A 17500-nucleotide genomic window follows, 5' to 3' on the forward strand; every position below is an offset into this window, starting at 1 on the left:
GCATATTTATGTGTCTCCATCACTGCATGCAAATGCTGAGGGGGATCGTTCAAGTGTAACGCCTTTCATAACCAACCCTACACACACACACACACACACACACACACACACACACACACACACACATATAGAGCATTGTGGGTGGGGTGGGTGGAGGGTGCTGAGTTGAGTTTAGACCGCCCTCCAGTTTTTAAAATCAGCATTCTGCCTCTCAACAGCAATTTTTCTCTTCCACCCCAACTTGTCTTTTTTGATCAGGAGTCTTTCGAAGCCACTCATATCTCCACTTAAGGTAATGCATAGGGGGAGCTGAGCGGCCTGATGCTGTTTAGAGGCCCTCCTGATCTGCCTGCTCTAAGTGGAGAGAGTAAACACACAACACACACAGAGAGACTGCCATTCGGTGTACCCACCCGCACAATATGCAGCAGTATAACACAGCATGATACCTGTGAACATTAAACCTGTATGTTCTGATGAAGACATGTTTTGTCGCAATGCGTAAGCCCACCTAAATTAAAGGCTTTTTAACTATAAAAAAGCAGTGTGCCTTTGGAATTTTTTGGTCAAACCAACTCTTTTAAGACAAGAAGTATCCCCTTGAAACCAAAGAGCACCTGCTTTCGAGAGACATATCAGTGAAAAAACACTTCTGACAACCAACCTTTTTTGGTATTTGAAGATACAGCATGATACCCCTTTCATCAAGACTCCTGTTTTAATTATATGCCTTTTGACTGATAATAATAATTACTATATTATTCATTAACAATTCATTATGCATTCTTGCTGATATTTAGACTAACAGTGAATACCTGCGGATCCACCATCTTTATTATGCTACTTTCATGATGTACAGGAAACAGTGTGTCGAACTGCAGCCTCATCTACAGTGTCCTTTCCTCAACCTCGATGTTTATCCAACATCAATAAAACTACTTTGGGATCCAAATTGCTTAACAAGCTGGCAATTAGGCACATAGTCTGCTGTCGCGATTAGTTGCCACAGAAGCTCATCGTAGATATCCATCTCTTTAGCCAATTAGACAAGCAGGGCTATTTGAGGAGATGGAGATGGCCACGCTTCGTCCGGTGCAGTCATGGAAAGGCGGAGGGGCAAAGGTGGGACACGGAAGCTTTCGGAGAATTCACCGCGTCATAATCGGCACGAACGTCAAAAAAGCAAAGTTGGCATTACAAATAGAATCTCTAAGAAAGAACCAGTTGGCATTACAAATAGAATCTCTAAGAAAGACATTTTTTTAATGTTTTTTTTTTATTAAAATGAGGAATCGATGGGAGCCAGAATCGATAAGCACAATAGGAATAGGAATCGAAGAAACAATTGAATGATACAAAGTGGCACCTCTTTCCTGGAACCCAGTTGGCTGAGAGGATTGAAGTAAGAGGAAGAAGGATTAAGGACCAGCATGTTCCAACACCCCCCCCCCCCCCCACACACACACACACACACACAAACACACACATACATACTTAAACACACACACACAAACACAGTGGTATGAGTGTATGAGGCGTGTGCTGAGAGATCTAGAGACAGTAGGCTAAGAGTTGCTCCACATTAGGCTACTCTACACAAGCACTGGTGTGGGTCAATAAACAACTATTAGCATGTTTCTGGACACAAGGCCAACGACTTTCGTTATATTTCAGTATATGCAGTGGCTTACCCATCTCAGTTAACATCAAAGTATAGTATATAGCTTCTGAAAATATAGCAAGTCTGCACCTTAATAACAACAGAAGAGGACACAGAGCTCAACTCTCTCTATCTCTGTGTGAGAGAGGATTATGGCCTCTTTTCTTCGTGCTCATACCATTTGTGACCACTAGGTGCTGCTGTTTAGGGGTCCGCTTTCACACCAGTCACATCTTATTAATGTCATTCACCTTTTACTGTATGTGACGCATGCAACTAAACCACAATGTTTACCCAGGGAATCGCACATACCGGAAGATGGTGTAACAAAACGCATGTAATCCTGCTCTGCGTTTAAGCTTTGCAGAGAATCAACTCCAGCTCCTCAGAGCAGACCCGGGGAAACATTGGTAAACAATCCTAGTTGAATATATCTTGGTATTTATTTCATTGAGAATGCATAAGCACGCCAATCAAATCGATCAAATTTAAATTTATGTCAGTAAATGTGACATACTTATTTGCAAACCATATGATGATCATTTTAGACTAAATGAAATGGCACAAAAATAGCACTGATAACATTTCCGTGTCTGTGCACAGTGTTTAAATCCTATGGCTTCTTAATACTTCATTAGTACGAGGTGACAACACATTAGTTGTCTGAAATCTGCTGTACTGTGGCTCCTTCATGTCAAAAAGTAAACAAGCTAGCATTAAGATTATGGATTTAAGGCAAAGTGCTTAGCATATGCAATAATAGCATACATTCATGTAATCATGTTTTTATGTGGCAATACGTGTCTCTGTCTCACAGACATTAGCTCTCTCTCTCTCTCTCTCTCTCTCTCTCTCTCTCTCTCCATTTTATATTTTCTCTCTCTTTTTCTCCTTTTTTCTAACTCTGTCTTTCTATTTTCACCCAATGCCTGAGTAATGCTTTGTTTTCTTTCCTTTCTCTGCTCATCCACACAAAACTGTAATGGAAATAGTAATGGCTTGAGAAAGGCTTCATTTTGGAATTACTAATCCAGGCTTTGTATGACACCAATTTTATGCAAATCCATGTTATAAAGTGATTTCGCTCCTGAGAATGAAATAATTACACTGTCTGCACACACTGCGTGCAAGAACATCTTCCTCTGGAATTGAAATATGCTTTTTGTTGCAATATAAATGTTCTACAATATGATTGTGTAATCCATAAAGCCTATTTGTGTATTATTTTTCTTCATCTTATTCTGAAAGGCTGTCAGTGGTTTCAATACATTTTAAATGAGCGTTCTTTTTTTTTCTGTGCTGCTCAAACTGGGGAAGCGATTGTCAATCGGCTGCATTGACAGTAAGGCGCATTGACTGCTGAGTGCCGTGGTCAATATGAAACTCATGTAGCTCCTCCACCGTCATGAACCTCTGAACTGACTCCAGATTATTGAAGTTCCCTAATGGCTTAGCTGAAGTTTGGAATCGATACTTCATATCTGTTTGCACGTATTGATGCACATTCGAAATTCTGCTAGGATAAAAAGTTGTTTTATTTCATTATTTGTTTTTGTCCTCTTCATATTATTATTTATTTAACATAATAGCCCACTAATGGTAGTAATGTTGTAATAAAACTAAACACTTACAAAAAAAAAGGGTGTGCGGAGGATTTTGAATTATGTCTATTAATGTATTTGACCAAAACATAATTGTGTCTGTAGCTTAACTGATGGAACAAGGCGGTGACATCAGAGCCAGCTGGCAGAGGCTACACTTGGGTCACATGTTCATTACACAGGGTGCATAATTCATGATGGAAAAATCTGTATTATACTGTAATATATCTAAAGTATTTTTCTCGTTTTAATACAGAAACACCTTTGCTAAACTGTAAATCATTATGGAGAAACAGTGTCTGCTGAACAGATGATAGTAGGTGTTGGGTTTTCTGCTGAATATATAATGGTAAGTGTTGAGTTGTCTGCTGAATATATAATGGTAAGTGTTGGGTTGTCTGCTGAATATATAATAATATAGTGTTGGGTTGTGTGCTGAATATATAATAATATAGTGTTGGGTTGTCTGCTGAATATATAATGATAAGAGTTGGGTTGTCTACTGAATATATACTGTAATGGTAAGTGTTGGGTTGTCTGCTGAATATATAATGGTAAGTGTTGGGTTGTCTGCTGAATATGTAATGGTAAGTGTTGGGTTGTCTGCTGAATATATAATGTTGTAGTTCTGGGTTGTCTGCTGAATATATAATGATATAGTGTTGGGTTCTGCTGTGTACACTCTGGCTGAGATATGGTGCAGGTCTGGGCCGAGTCCGCCTCTGTGTACACTCTGGCTGAGGTATGGTGCAGGTCTGGGCTGAGTCGTGCGGTTTTCCCTCAAATGTTTCCCTAAACTTTCATGTTCCACTCTGGGCGCCTGCAGGTGTCTGGCCTGTGCCCCTGCACAGCGAGGGGGGGCCTTTGTGAAATGTAACACAAATTAGCCCAGGCCACCAGGTTCCCCCTGCACCTAGTGATTAGCTCCCCGCCGCGAGTTCAACAGGAGCGTGGTGGTGTGGCGGGCAGAAAAGTGAGAAGAAGGGATAAAAGAGAAAAAGAATAAAGGAGAGGAGGGGGGGAGACACAGGTTGATCTCTGTGTGTAATCCTCTTTGACCAGCATTTATTTGGAGACCCGCGTGTGTTCGGGGACGGCGCCCTCGCGAGAATCTTACCCAAGACAAGGACATCCTCGAGGCCTCCGTCGCCATCACGAGTGCCCGTTGTCAGATCTCGCCCCGCTGCGCCGACTGAAGAATTTTTTTACGGAGAGAATAAGAAAGTTGAGAGGGGGGGGGGGGGGGTGGTGGTTGTGGATGTGGGGCGCCCCGACAGCTTGACCCCGGCTCCAGACCTCTCGGGGTTCGGAGGAGAGGATGCTGGGAGGCTAAAGACTCTGATTAACTCGCCTCCGCAGGCAGGGAGACAAACAAGGAGACGGCATGACAGCCAGACGCCAGACGCAAAAACAAAGTTTGGGCCTGTAGACGTGCCTGCAGACGCGTAGACAAAGCACACGCTTCCTACCCATATGCTGGCTGAGTCGTGAGGGAGGGGGTAGTTTTATCATCTCTCTTCAACAGAGATGAAAATAGAGTTTTTCTGCTCTCGACAGGGCTGTGCATTTCTGTAGTTTACTGAGGTTATGATGAATGCAGACAGTAAAACAAATACTGTTTAAGGAATTGTTCGCAATAGCTCAAAGCTTTCTTTAGAATTCAAATCCATTTACAGTAACAGCTCCGTGCGTGTGAGATTGAATGGTTGGCATAGGACATTATTCTAAAGTGGCACCCACACATGACTGATTCAGTGAACACAAACATTATTGTTTGCAGAAGCTTTACCATGTCACAGAACAGCACATATTGAAGACTGTCTGAAGTAGTGGATTGTGACCAAAGCATACTGTACAACAATCATACATGTAAGCCAGGAATAATCAACAACTAGGAATACAACCAGGAAATGACAATGAGTTCAATGATGAGGTTACAGATCTAGTTGAATGAACAAGACTACTACAGCATTGTTCTGCTCAAAGCTAACGACAGGAAGCAGAAAAACAAAGCGCTCACAGCCCATCTGTCGTGCTAATAATTAGCTTGTTGCCTCTCCACTCAGCTTTGGCTGGCTGAGAGAGACAGGGGGGGGGGGGGGGGGTCATGCTCTGCTCGTGGACCCTCACTCTAATCTCCCCCCACACCACACCACTAAATGGCTTAACATTGTGATATTTTGGTGTTAAGAGTTCACAAGTTCCCAAAGATCATCTTGCCCCTCTGGTCAGGTGTGTGGGCTGTATGCCAAGGCTTAAGAGAGCCTGTTTTTTTTTTTTTTAACCCGTGTGTGTGCGTGTGTGTGTGTGTGTGTGGGTGGGGGGGGGGGGGGGTGCTGTGTTTCTTTCTAATGACACCTCGCAGAGCATGGCACCTTTTGGTAACTAGGATTTTGAATTTAGGAGGCTTGTTGTCACGGTGACCTGATCTGCTGGGCAGGATGCTAGTATGGCGGCTTGCGCTCATAGCCTATTAGGGGAATTAAGAGAATTACAGTCCTTTAGACAGATTATCCCTTTCTCTTCCTTGCTCCTCTTATCTTTTCTCTCCTCCTCTCTACCTCTCTCTCTCTCTCTCTCTCTCTCCCTCTGTCTCACTGTGTTTTACTCTCTACTCTACCATCCTTCTAACTACTATTTCATCCTCTCCCTCCAGTTCTCTCACTTTTATTCTGTATAAAAGTGATTCTTCTCTGTCTCACACATTCTCTCTCTCTCTCTCTTTCTCTCTATATCTCTCCTTCTTTCTCTCTCCCTCTTTCTCTCTGTCTCTCTCTCTCTCTATGGGATATATTGCTGACATAGGCTCTGTTGATGCGTGTGTGTGTGTGTGTGTGTGTGTGTGTGTGTGTGCGTGTGAGTGCGTGTGACAGTGAAAGAGAGATGAGCCGTTCCCACAGGAGGAGCTGCATCCATTGGCAATCAGTCTCTGGATAGGTACAGACAACCCTAATTACCTGTGCTCTCTCTCACACACACACACACACGCACGCACACACACAGATACATGTACACACACACACACACACACACACACACACACACACACACACACACACAGACACACAGACACACACACACACACACACACACACACACACACACACACACACACACACACACACACAGATACACACACACACACACACACACACACACACACACACACACACGTACAACCCGCACTAATCTTTGTGTGCTTGTGTTTGTGTGTACGCCCGGGTGACAAACCCAGCAGCCAAACACTCTCTGGGCAGCTCAGTGATCTTAAAGAAACCCAAACAGACAAGCAAAGACTCTCGTGCCTCCTACCAGGCTGCACCATCACACACACACACCCCGTCACCAACCCCACACACACACACAAAGACACACACACACCGTCACTAACCCCAGAGAAAACACAGGACTTGGCATTGGCTGCTCTCTGAAATGTGTGTGTGTGTGTGTGTCTGTGGGGGGGGGCTCCCTGCAAGCAGGTGTGTGTGTGTGTGTGTGTGTATTTGTGTGTATGTGTAAGAGAGAAAGACAGAGAGAGAGAGAGAAAGACAGAGAGAGAGAGAGAGATGGAGCTTGTGTTCCATTATTGAGCTCTATGTATCACTGAATCACTCTGCACTGCCATAGGGCAGACTTGGCACACTGTCCCAGACGGGAGAGGAGCTGGCCTCCACAGCAACACCAACAGCAACACCAACACCAATAGCAGCAGCAGCAACAGCATAAATTGTCTTTTGTTTTTATTGCTTCTGCGTCCACTTAAGCTTTTATATACGTCCCTCATCATGGAAGATGAAGCCGATTTTAAACTCGTCCAGCACTGCCGTTTCAATCCATTATCTGTTTTGCAGGGGGTTGTTTAGAGACCACGTTGTTGTGCCACATGTAGCATTCCTTCTGCACCCTCCTATGTGCAAAAACCTGGAAAGTTCAAATAAGTCCCTTATTTGTTTTGAATGCGGGTTGATTAATGATCACATACAGTAGGTGTCTCCCATGCCACATTCCTTAACAGTGCAATAACGTGTCATCCAACGGGCAAAACCAGGAGAGTGTTGGGAGGATCAGCTGGCACACAGGCGTGCCGACGACACAATGGAAGGCCGACGCAAGCGTGCGCCTGCAGGGGAGACTTGGCATTCTGGTGGAACTTTTTCGGTTTTTAACAACTCATTTATTTTACTGATTTTTCTGTAACTGCTATGCGAGTGGGAAGCGGAGCATGAACGCTCCTGCTGCTCCCCAGCAGAGCCAAGGCTCATTGGCTCCGCACACCTGACACGCGCAAGCACTTAGCCTTCCTCCGCTGCCGCGCTACACCGCGCCGCACCACACAGCGCCGCGCCACCCTCCGCGTCCGCGCCACCCAGTTCGCCATACCTGGACCACCCGCTGCAGAATTGCCTCACGCTCTCCGGGCGTGTGTAGCGCTTAATACCTGTCTACTTCGCACCTTGCCTGGCCATTAGCCGGCTGGTTTGAGCTATTTTTTCATATTACGGGAAGAGGGCTGTGACCTCGCTAACTCCCCACTTTCACCACAGCATGGGTTTGTGAGAAATCTCATCAGGTAGCTGCGCACTGCACTACCTTCAGGAAGTGTTGGCCAGGTGTTGGAAATTTATTTTCATTGTTAAAAGCCTGAAAGGCCAATATCTGGATAGTCCTCCACTCTTATGAGAAATACTGGACTCTTAGTGTGAATGTAGTGTATGTAACCATAAAAATAACCTAGACCCAACTTAGATTGTGTATCTACACTGACACACATGCACACCCACCCACACACACACAGACAGAGGTAGGCTGTGCGCATGTGTGTGTGTGTGTGTGTGTGTGTGTTATGTATCAAAATCAGACGTGAGGCTAACAGAAAGTGTGGTAAAATCCTGTGCTGTCAGTGGCCAGTAAATCAGGCCTTTTTTACGCTCGCGTCTGCACCTCTCCTCTCCCCTCTCCCCACTGACCCGGGCTATTGATCGCCCGGTTGACAGCGATGTTCAGCAAGTGCTCGCGCGCTGTTATCCAGGACTAAAACTTGTCTTTGCGAGGCCTGACAGACCCATTTGTGTTTGACATAACGCCTCAATGCGGCGGCTCGGCAAGGCTCCTTCCCTAATGGAGCGCGCTCAGTGACGACGGGGTGAAGATCATCAGGCTAATATTTGGGCTACTTATAGCGTTCTTTTGCGGTCATTAACCTGCGTGTCCACGCTAAGTGCCGGGTGGAGTGGGTGGCAGAGTGGACACTCTCATTCATCTCCACTTTCATTGGTCGAAGAGCACAGGATAGGACGAGGGGGCCGCGAGCGTTAAAAAGGCCTTTCAGCGTTTTAAATGAGCAACACCACCGGTTCACGGCTCGGGAGAGGCAGGCGGGAGACTCTTGAGCAGGAGCTAATTCAACAAAAGAGGTGCAGAGATCTAACCCCAAGTCTGAAAAATGATGTAGGGTTCGCATCCACTCATCTGAAGCTTTTAGGTCTGAACGCTCAGACATGCTGCAGCAATACTCTGAAACACAGTTAGAAAGAGCATTTTCTGGTCCATGAACTGAAAACTGATCCATTGACTGCTTGTCGGACTGTTTGATTTATGGAGAATGTGTTTGGTATTTGATTTATTCCATCCGTAATCTCAATTAAATAATACAATGAGCTAATTGTTTCAGACACAGTTCAGATACTTAGCCTGCAATCCAATAGTTGCAGTTTAGGGGCCCGTGTAATGCAATACATATTCTCAAATGTTTACTTGTAAGTCAATTTGTTGGAGTGCAAAGGCCACCGTTATAATTGTACCAAATTCCATGTTTGCCGAACAAGTAACCTTGAATTAACCTCGAGAGTCGCCGTCGCCATGGCGTCGGGAACAGGAAGCAGGCGTCAGGAGGGGAGGGAGTGGGGAGGACGGCTCGGAGGAGGAAGCGTTTGATTCGAGGATCTCCCGGTCGCTCATTTATTCATTAGCGGAGGTATGGGGTAAATGCCATGCTAGGCTTTAATTACTCCGTAAACACCAACACCACTGGATAAATGAAGGAACAATTAGGGAGGCAGGAGTCAATACGCAGTGACAAAGGCCTCCAGCTCCAAGAAGCAATCCTTCCTGCTTAGCTTACTTAACAACCCTAGCAGACAGACAGCAAGCCCCCCCCCCCCTCCTCCCTCATTCTCTTTCTCCACGCACACACACACACACACACACACACACACACACACACACACACACACACACACACACACACACACACACGGCACATCTCCAGTTCTTTTTTTTTTCTCCCTCTCTCTCCGCTCTGTGAGTAATTGTCTACGCAGCAGTGACAGATGTGCAATATCGCCTCTTCTTGGGGGGAAAAAATTCACAGTTTGTCCAGCGTGTCAGTTCTCTCTTTTTAGTGCTGCAGAGGTCCTGCCCCCATTACGGGTGATTTAGAAATGGAGGACGGCGAGCAGCAGCTGCCCGAGCCGAGCGAGCCACGCGCCGCCGCCGAGAGCCGTCGTTAGCCAGGACCTCATCTGCATTCCCCCGTTCACTTACTGCTAGAAATTGTCGGTGGGGCCCTCTGGCCAGGAGATGAGTGGCGAATGACAGTGCCTTGATTTGTTGAGAGCCAGAATAAATGGGCTTTTCTAGAGATGAGGAAATATCGCCATTACCAGCCAATTTATGTCTTTTTATCTGTTCCTCAAACATGTCACTTTTGTTACTGTTGCATGGTAATTATGCCCCTCCCCTTACTTCCCTTTACCCAAAAGATAGAGAGAGAGAGAGATAGAGAGAGAGAATGAGAGTGGAGGGAAAGAAAATATGCAGGGCAGTTTATATGTTCAGATGGGCTTGGAAATCCTCTAATCCCCATAAATACCCATTTATGATACTCACGGATGATAGACTCATTTTAATTTTGAATAGCTTACTCTCCTGGTAAATAGGATACAGAATTGGATCCCAGAGATTATGATTATCTTAAAAGCACATCCCCAATTTGGTTCTTTATTGCCCTCTGACTGTTGCTGTGAACACACAGGGTCACTGTCCAGGGCTGGTAAACAGCACAGACATAACAGAGCTCATGAGAGTGGGGGCATGTAAGGCTTAGTCTGAATGAAATAGAATAAAAACAAAACAAAAAAAATCGCTTCACACATTTACGCGTGGCACTGTTAAAAGAAATAATCATCCTTCCAGGAAACCGAAATGCAAAGATGGCTCACAGCAAAGATAAACTTGGGAAACAAACTGTTAAAATGCAGCTGTAGAAAAATTAGAAATAAGCCAGTGATGGCAGATGTAGAAATGATCCACAGTTATTATTAATAACAGCTTGTTTCACTGCCAGTTACCCTCATTGAGAACCTCCTTCAAAGCTGCAGTGGCCAATGAAAGCAAAGCTTACAGAGGAAATTACAATGATGTAACAATGTAACAATTGTAAAATGGGTGCATTTTCAGAATCAGTCGAGATTATTTCTTCTATGAAATAATTTTCCAAGCAAAGGCTGCAGAAGCACATTCACAGATAGAAATGGCAACATGATTCATCAGTGAAAAAGCAAACGCTCAAGCTCAAATGTTAATGACCAGAAAGTGCAGAGAAAAGTCAGTCAATCATCAGTGGGTAGCAACCTCTGGAAATCTGTGTGTATAATTAATGGAAAAAAGAAATTTAAGACAGCAGTGTCATTATTAGCTGCACCCAAAAGAGTTAACCTCGTGTGATGATATGTAAGGATTGTCCTTGGCTATCGATTGGTCTGGGTGCCAGATCACGGCCCCAACGCTGGCCTAGATTTATGTACTGATTTCTCTGAGGGAACCAGGCTGTAGTGTCCAGACATGGGTTTGGAACGTTCACACGGATCGTTAAAGCGCTTCTAGAACTGGAATGCAACGACCTAAAAAAACTAGCACACTGTCTTCTATTGGGTATCTGAGTCTGAGTAAATTGCATGTAATGTGTTGGCCTGCTTTACAGTGAAGGCACCGTCTTAGGGTTTTCTTTTTCCTGAAATGGATGACCACATCCATTAAGATCTCACTAAAGCATGTAATGCTTTATAGAGCTGACATTGTGTGCATAAATAATATCCTAATGAAACCGGAGACTAAATTAGCAATTAGCTGAGCTGCACTTAGCATGTGACGAGTATGTTCAGCCCTGCACGTGTCTCGTGGCTGTTAGGGACCTCAGCATTTAGCCTGACCTTGATGATATCTTTAAAAATGGGGTAATTGCATCTGATGAAGGGTGGAACATGCCAGAGAAAAGGTTACCTTTTAGCCAACACCACGGCTTCACACTGCCTGGGTGCTTCAGCATGGTGAGACCGAACAAAACAATGGTCACTGTGGTAGCTACTGTACTGCTAGTCCTGGTGTTAGTGAGAGACAAATAGCAAGAGACAAATACTGTAGCAAGATTAGTCATTGGTGTTAAATAACACAATTGGTCATAAATAACTTTCACTTACTCTAATCAATATTAGTTCATTAGTATACAGTCCAGAGTACCAGAACTGCAACATGTTGTTTAGGTACATTTGAATGTTTTAGCTTTTCTTTGCCAATAGACTTTTCTGTTCATTAGCAAAGCAGAAACTCACATACATCATTAACAAACATGTTCTGTCAAACAACTCCAACTGAACTCTTTAGGAAGGAGAGCAACTACCACCACCACCACCACCCCCACTAGCCCCTCACCACCCAGAACAACTTCCAGTTCAAAGGGCAAATGAAGGTCGTTCCTTCACAGCTATTTCTCAATTTAACTGCCACAGGGGGAAAAGAAAGGCGGTGGATTTGCCTGATTCAGGACGTGGCGGCGCCGCTAGTCCCGGCCGGATCGCAGGAAGGCTCCGGCTAATGTCTCCTTTGTCTGCTTCCTGCGTGTTCCCCCTCTCATTAGCATGCGTTGGGGTTATTACAAGTGCGCATTGGCCCGATTTATCATTCCCACAAAGCTCGTGTTCCAAAAAGGCGGAGACGAGTATTAAGTGTCAATGGCCTAGCGATGGATTCCGTCTCAGCGGCGGCAGAGGCAAAAGACAATTTCACCCTTCCTGTCTTTTCCATGGCACTGGAGGAGAGGAGAGGGGAGGAGAGGGAGTTTAGACGAGGCCCTGGGTGTGATTGGTGCCGTTTCACCAGCCCGCCGATTGTGTGGCTCTTCCGCGCGTGCTCCAACACGGGGGTAACAATGATCAGAAGTGAAGACACAGGAAGGATTAGCAAATGCTCACACAGTGAGAGAACAGAACAGAACAGAGAGCTCCATTCGTGGATGACAACACGACTCTACATTCTCAAATCCTGTTAGGGGAACTATTGCTCTGTTCACCCCCCCACACACACACACACACATTATGAATGCATCCAGACAGACCTATTTAAGTTCCAGCCTCAAAATTGATTTGAGTCTCTTTCTCCAAATCCTTGAACAGTTCATCTCCTTGTGAGCAGCCATTGTTGGGCATGCTTGAGGCGGAGAAAAGGTGGATATTTCCCCTTGTATTTTTTTTGTGAGTCTTTAACACCATTAATTAGAGCTGTGGTAATGAATGTGTGATCCATTGTCACTGCTGTACACTGACTGGCATACTAATGAGACAGTGTGTGTGTGTGTGTGTGTGCACGCGCGCGCACTATATTTGCGTATGTCGTGCGTGTGTGTGTGTGTGTGTGTGTGTGCATGTGTCGTTTTGTGTGTGTGTGTGTGTGTGTGTGTGTGTGTGTGTGTGTGTGTGTGTGTGTGCCGAGGCCACTGGAGTGTGGTGGGCTGTGGAGGAAATACTGCTTGACATTGAACTGGATTATCACGGAACTCTTGGCTTTGCTCACATTGGCTGTTCAATTAGCCAATTAAGCACCTGCCATAGGAGCCTCACTTCAAAGGCAGGCACCTCTTCATATTTCTATTTCCCAGGACAGATAGGCCCACCCCACCATACTCCAGACCCTCCCTCTGTTTGGGGCTGTAGGAGGATAATCAACCCACACACAGCACCAACAGACAGCTAGGAGAGTTATACAGAGGTGAACATATACAGTAATATCTCTATATTATAATACATGGCATGTTCTCATTGTTCATAGTAATTTATATACAACAATTTATCAAATGAGTTTCAATTCATACTTTTATTTAATCATTCTGCTAAACTCATATTTTGACTTATATGGACTTTAATGCATATGCCATGCATATTTCACATTTTGTTTTATTTTTGAATCAAAGTCAACTGTCCAGGTATATTTTCAAACTGAAGGCCCTCAGCCATATCTTGGCTGGATTTGTACATTCATGTGCTCTTCAGAAGAAGGGAGCTGAAGGATTTCGAATGACTAGCTTTGTTTATATCCCAATACCCCCTGTTTATAATTACTCAGAAGCACACCCTTTATAACTCATAATATCCATCTTTGCTCTGTAGCACATTGCCACATTGTCCCCCTCTGTCTTGGTCACATATGCATGCTGCAAGTCATAAATAAACAGCTGGATATTAAAATATTAAAATCACAGGCTTCTTATTATCACACATAGGGTTAAAACCATTGGGTCGTTATTATGACCGTAGCACATAGGGTACGAAATGTTACTGTATCTCATCATTAATCATGTTCATATGTTTGGGGCTAAACAGATGCTTCCATGTATATACAAATGAAAACAGTACACATAAAGACCTATCGGTACATGCATGATTTCCAACTGCATCATTTCTATCTGCATAAACTGCATGATTTCCAACTGCATAGACCGCATGCATGATTTCTAACTGCATAGACTGTATCATTTCTAACGGTATGGACCACTTGATTTCCAACTGCATAGACCGCATTATTTCTAACGGTATGGACCACTTGATTTCTATTTGTATAGACTGCATCATTTTTAACGATATGGACCACTTGATTTTTATTTGTATAGATCATTTCTAACGGTATGGACCACTTGATTTCTATTTGTATAGACTGCATCATTTCTAACGGGATGGACCACTTGATTTCTATTTGTATAGACTGCATCATTTCTATCTATACAGGCCGAATCCACAGAAGTAGAACTCCTGCTTTTAGTCTGCACTGACAGAAAGGTTCTGGGGTGGTGAAGACGCTGGTTGTAGGGCTGACGTTGGAGCATTATGGGATGGAAAAGTATGGGTGGGGAAGAGGGTGTGTTGTATGTGTATCTGTGTGTGTGTGTGTGTGTGTGTGTGTGTGTGTGTGTGTGTGTGCGTGTGTGTGTGTGTGTGTGTGTGTGTGTGTGTGTGTGACGAGAGGACTGGAGAGTGCTAGCACTCAGGGCCATATGCACTCCTCATGGTCCATTTAAGACGATGATTATTTGCTTTGTCCTGCTCTCCGTAAATTATCACCTCTTCCCTCCCAGACAGGCTGTCTTCTGTGGGGTGGGGTGGGGGTATCTAAAAATGACCCCACACCCCCACGTTACCCCACACACACACAAACACACACACACACACACACACACACACACACAAATGCACAATCAAAATACCACTCAGGAGTGGTGAGGCTAAAGTCCTCTCTGGAGTGTGTGTGTGTGTGTGTGGGTGTGTTTGTGTGTGTGTGTGTGTGTGTGTGTGTGTGTGTGTGTGTGTGTGTGTGTGCTTGCCTGAAACAAATGAATCCCAGAATCCTCAGCAGTGTCCACCTGTGTTTACTCTCTTTCTCCAAACCCAACCAGTCTACATTTTAATGAGACCTCACATCTGTGTTTTAAAAAAATATACTGTACATAGTTGTTGTTATTTGTTACATTTAATAGAGACAGGAGTTATCTAATCACGCTTACATCATATTTTTCTGTATCAAACATTGGAAGTGTTGCAGTGTAATTAGGAAATATATCATGTTTTCTGAGTCATGTTGTCAGTAGTATATGCGATTGGACATTCGATACTAGAAATGAGACCTGTCTCCATTCTGTAGGAGGAATATGCTCTGGCATCTGCATCACATGAAGAAGTCAGAAATTAGACACTGGGCCTCTCTCCTAACCACTGGGCCTCTCCTAACCACTGGCCTCAGATCAGATCTCTCTACTCAGTCCTCGCCTCTCCTCTCTTTTTTCTATCATCCCCTCTTCTCTCCTTTCCTCCCCTCATCTCTCTTTTCATACCTCTCCACATCTCTCATCTCTCCTCCTCATCTCTTTCTCTCCTCTCTTTTCTCCACTACTCTCTACTTTCCTCTCCTCCTCATCTCTCTCTGTCTCTCATCTCTCTTTTCATCTCTCTCCTATCCTCGCTTCTCTCCTTTCCTCTCCTCATCTCTCTCTCATCTCTCTCTTTTCACCCCCCTCCTCTCTTCTCTCCTTTCCTCTCCTCCTCATCTCTCTTTCTCTCATCCCTCTCTTTTTACCCCTCTCCACTCCTCTCCTCATGTCTCTCTCTTCTCTAGCCTGTCGTCCTTGTCGCCAAAACTCTCTGCTCCCCTCTGCGTCCTCTCTCCCTGACAAATCCCAGCATGCCCTCATTGGCTGACCCCGAGGTGCCGGGGATTGTGGGTAGTGGCAGGATTACCTGTAGTGGTGGCGGTGAGGCGCGGGCATCGGCGGGCGCCCCGGGTATGCGTGCCTGACTGGTGCAGATGGCACTGAGCTGACAGACCCAGTGTGAAGTGGGATGCCTCCCACCGAACTCCAATATACACATCAAAGGCGCTCACAACAGAGTGGATATGTGTGCGAGGTGTGTGTGTATGTTGGTGTGTGTTTGTGTGTTGGTGTGTCTGTGGGTGCATGTGAAAATATTTGTGTGGTGTGTTTGGATGCACTTGGACTATTGCATGCCTGCATTCATGTTTTGGAGCAGCACACATGGTTATTATATATATATATATGTATATATATAAATAATATAAATAATGTGTGTGTGTGCCTGTGTGTGTGTGCACCACACTAATAACCCTTGCCTGCTGGGAGAGCCTGCAACAGCTGTGTGTCAGTGGCTAATCTCAGGAAATACTCTCATCATGCCCATCACATGACGTCTCCGTGTGTGTGTGTGTGTGTGTGTGTGTGTGTGTGTGTGTGTGTGTGTGTGTCAGTGCCTAATAACAGGAAGTACTCGTTTCACAGTCATCACATTGCATAACATCACATCCTCTGCAATGGACATCATGTGCATTCTACAGCATAAAGCAGTGCCCAGACATTACATTCTCAGACATCACAAATCCACCACATAACAGAGCACCTTGACATGTAAATAACACACACCCACCACAAAAATGTTACTTATACACTCTAAGGAGCACCTAAGGAGGCTTTAATCTAGTACACTAGGTAGCTGCTATCACTCAGAAAGAAGACCGTCTGTTGTTCAAATCCCTCTCCCTCTGTTAGGCTGTGGGAAAGCCGCGCATGGCCAGACAGTAAACCTGCTGTCTCCGTGGTAGAAGAACTCCACACGAGGGGTTGAGGAAGACTAAATTCATTTCAATCATCTTCCTTTAAACAGCACCATTAATGGGGGGCGCTGTGGTGCAACAGGCTACAGCGCCCATACCATGCATGGGTCCAAGTGCACACGGGGACCAAGGTTCGAATCCGACCTGCGGTCATGTCCCGATCCCACCCTATATCTCTCCCTCCCACTCACTCACGTCTATCTTCACTGTCCTATCGGAATAAAAGGCAAAAAGCCCAAAAATATACTTGAAAGAAAAAAAAAAACTGCACCAATAATAATAGACTCAGGGCACTCTATAGAACCCAACGCTTGACTTTGCATATCTGACATTTCACCTATATAATATTTAAAATAAATACATTATAAATCCAATGTTTTCTCCCTCGTCCATAGCCAAGCCGCCCACATAGAAATGATCCGAATGAAACACTCCCTCTCCTCGGACCGACATTCGTCTCAAACCATTAATTAACCTAATTAGAGGTAAAAACTTGTTGAGGCGCCACGTCAATGATGTATAAATTAAAGCCGAATCGGCTTGTTTGCTTAATTACTGATTTAGAATCCTTTAAGCAAAGCCCAGGCTGAGGCATAATTGATTGTCTTTTAGTTGTATATAGATCGCTGTTTGGGGAGAAAATCTTTAGGTAATCCTTTTTAGATTTCTTTCCACGGTTTCCTCCTCTGATGTGCTCTACAGTTTGTTTCTTCATTTTTCTTGCCTTTCACACCTTATTCTTTGAGACAAACGACGATAATTCATCCGATGGGCCGGGATAATGAATTAGCCA

This window comes from Alosa sapidissima, chromosome 19 (assembly GCF_018492685.1).
Source record: "Alosa sapidissima isolate fAloSap1 chromosome 19, fAloSap1.pri, whole genome shotgun sequence".
NCBI lineage: Eukaryota > Metazoa > Chordata > Actinopteri > Clupeiformes > Clupeidae > Alosa > Alosa sapidissima.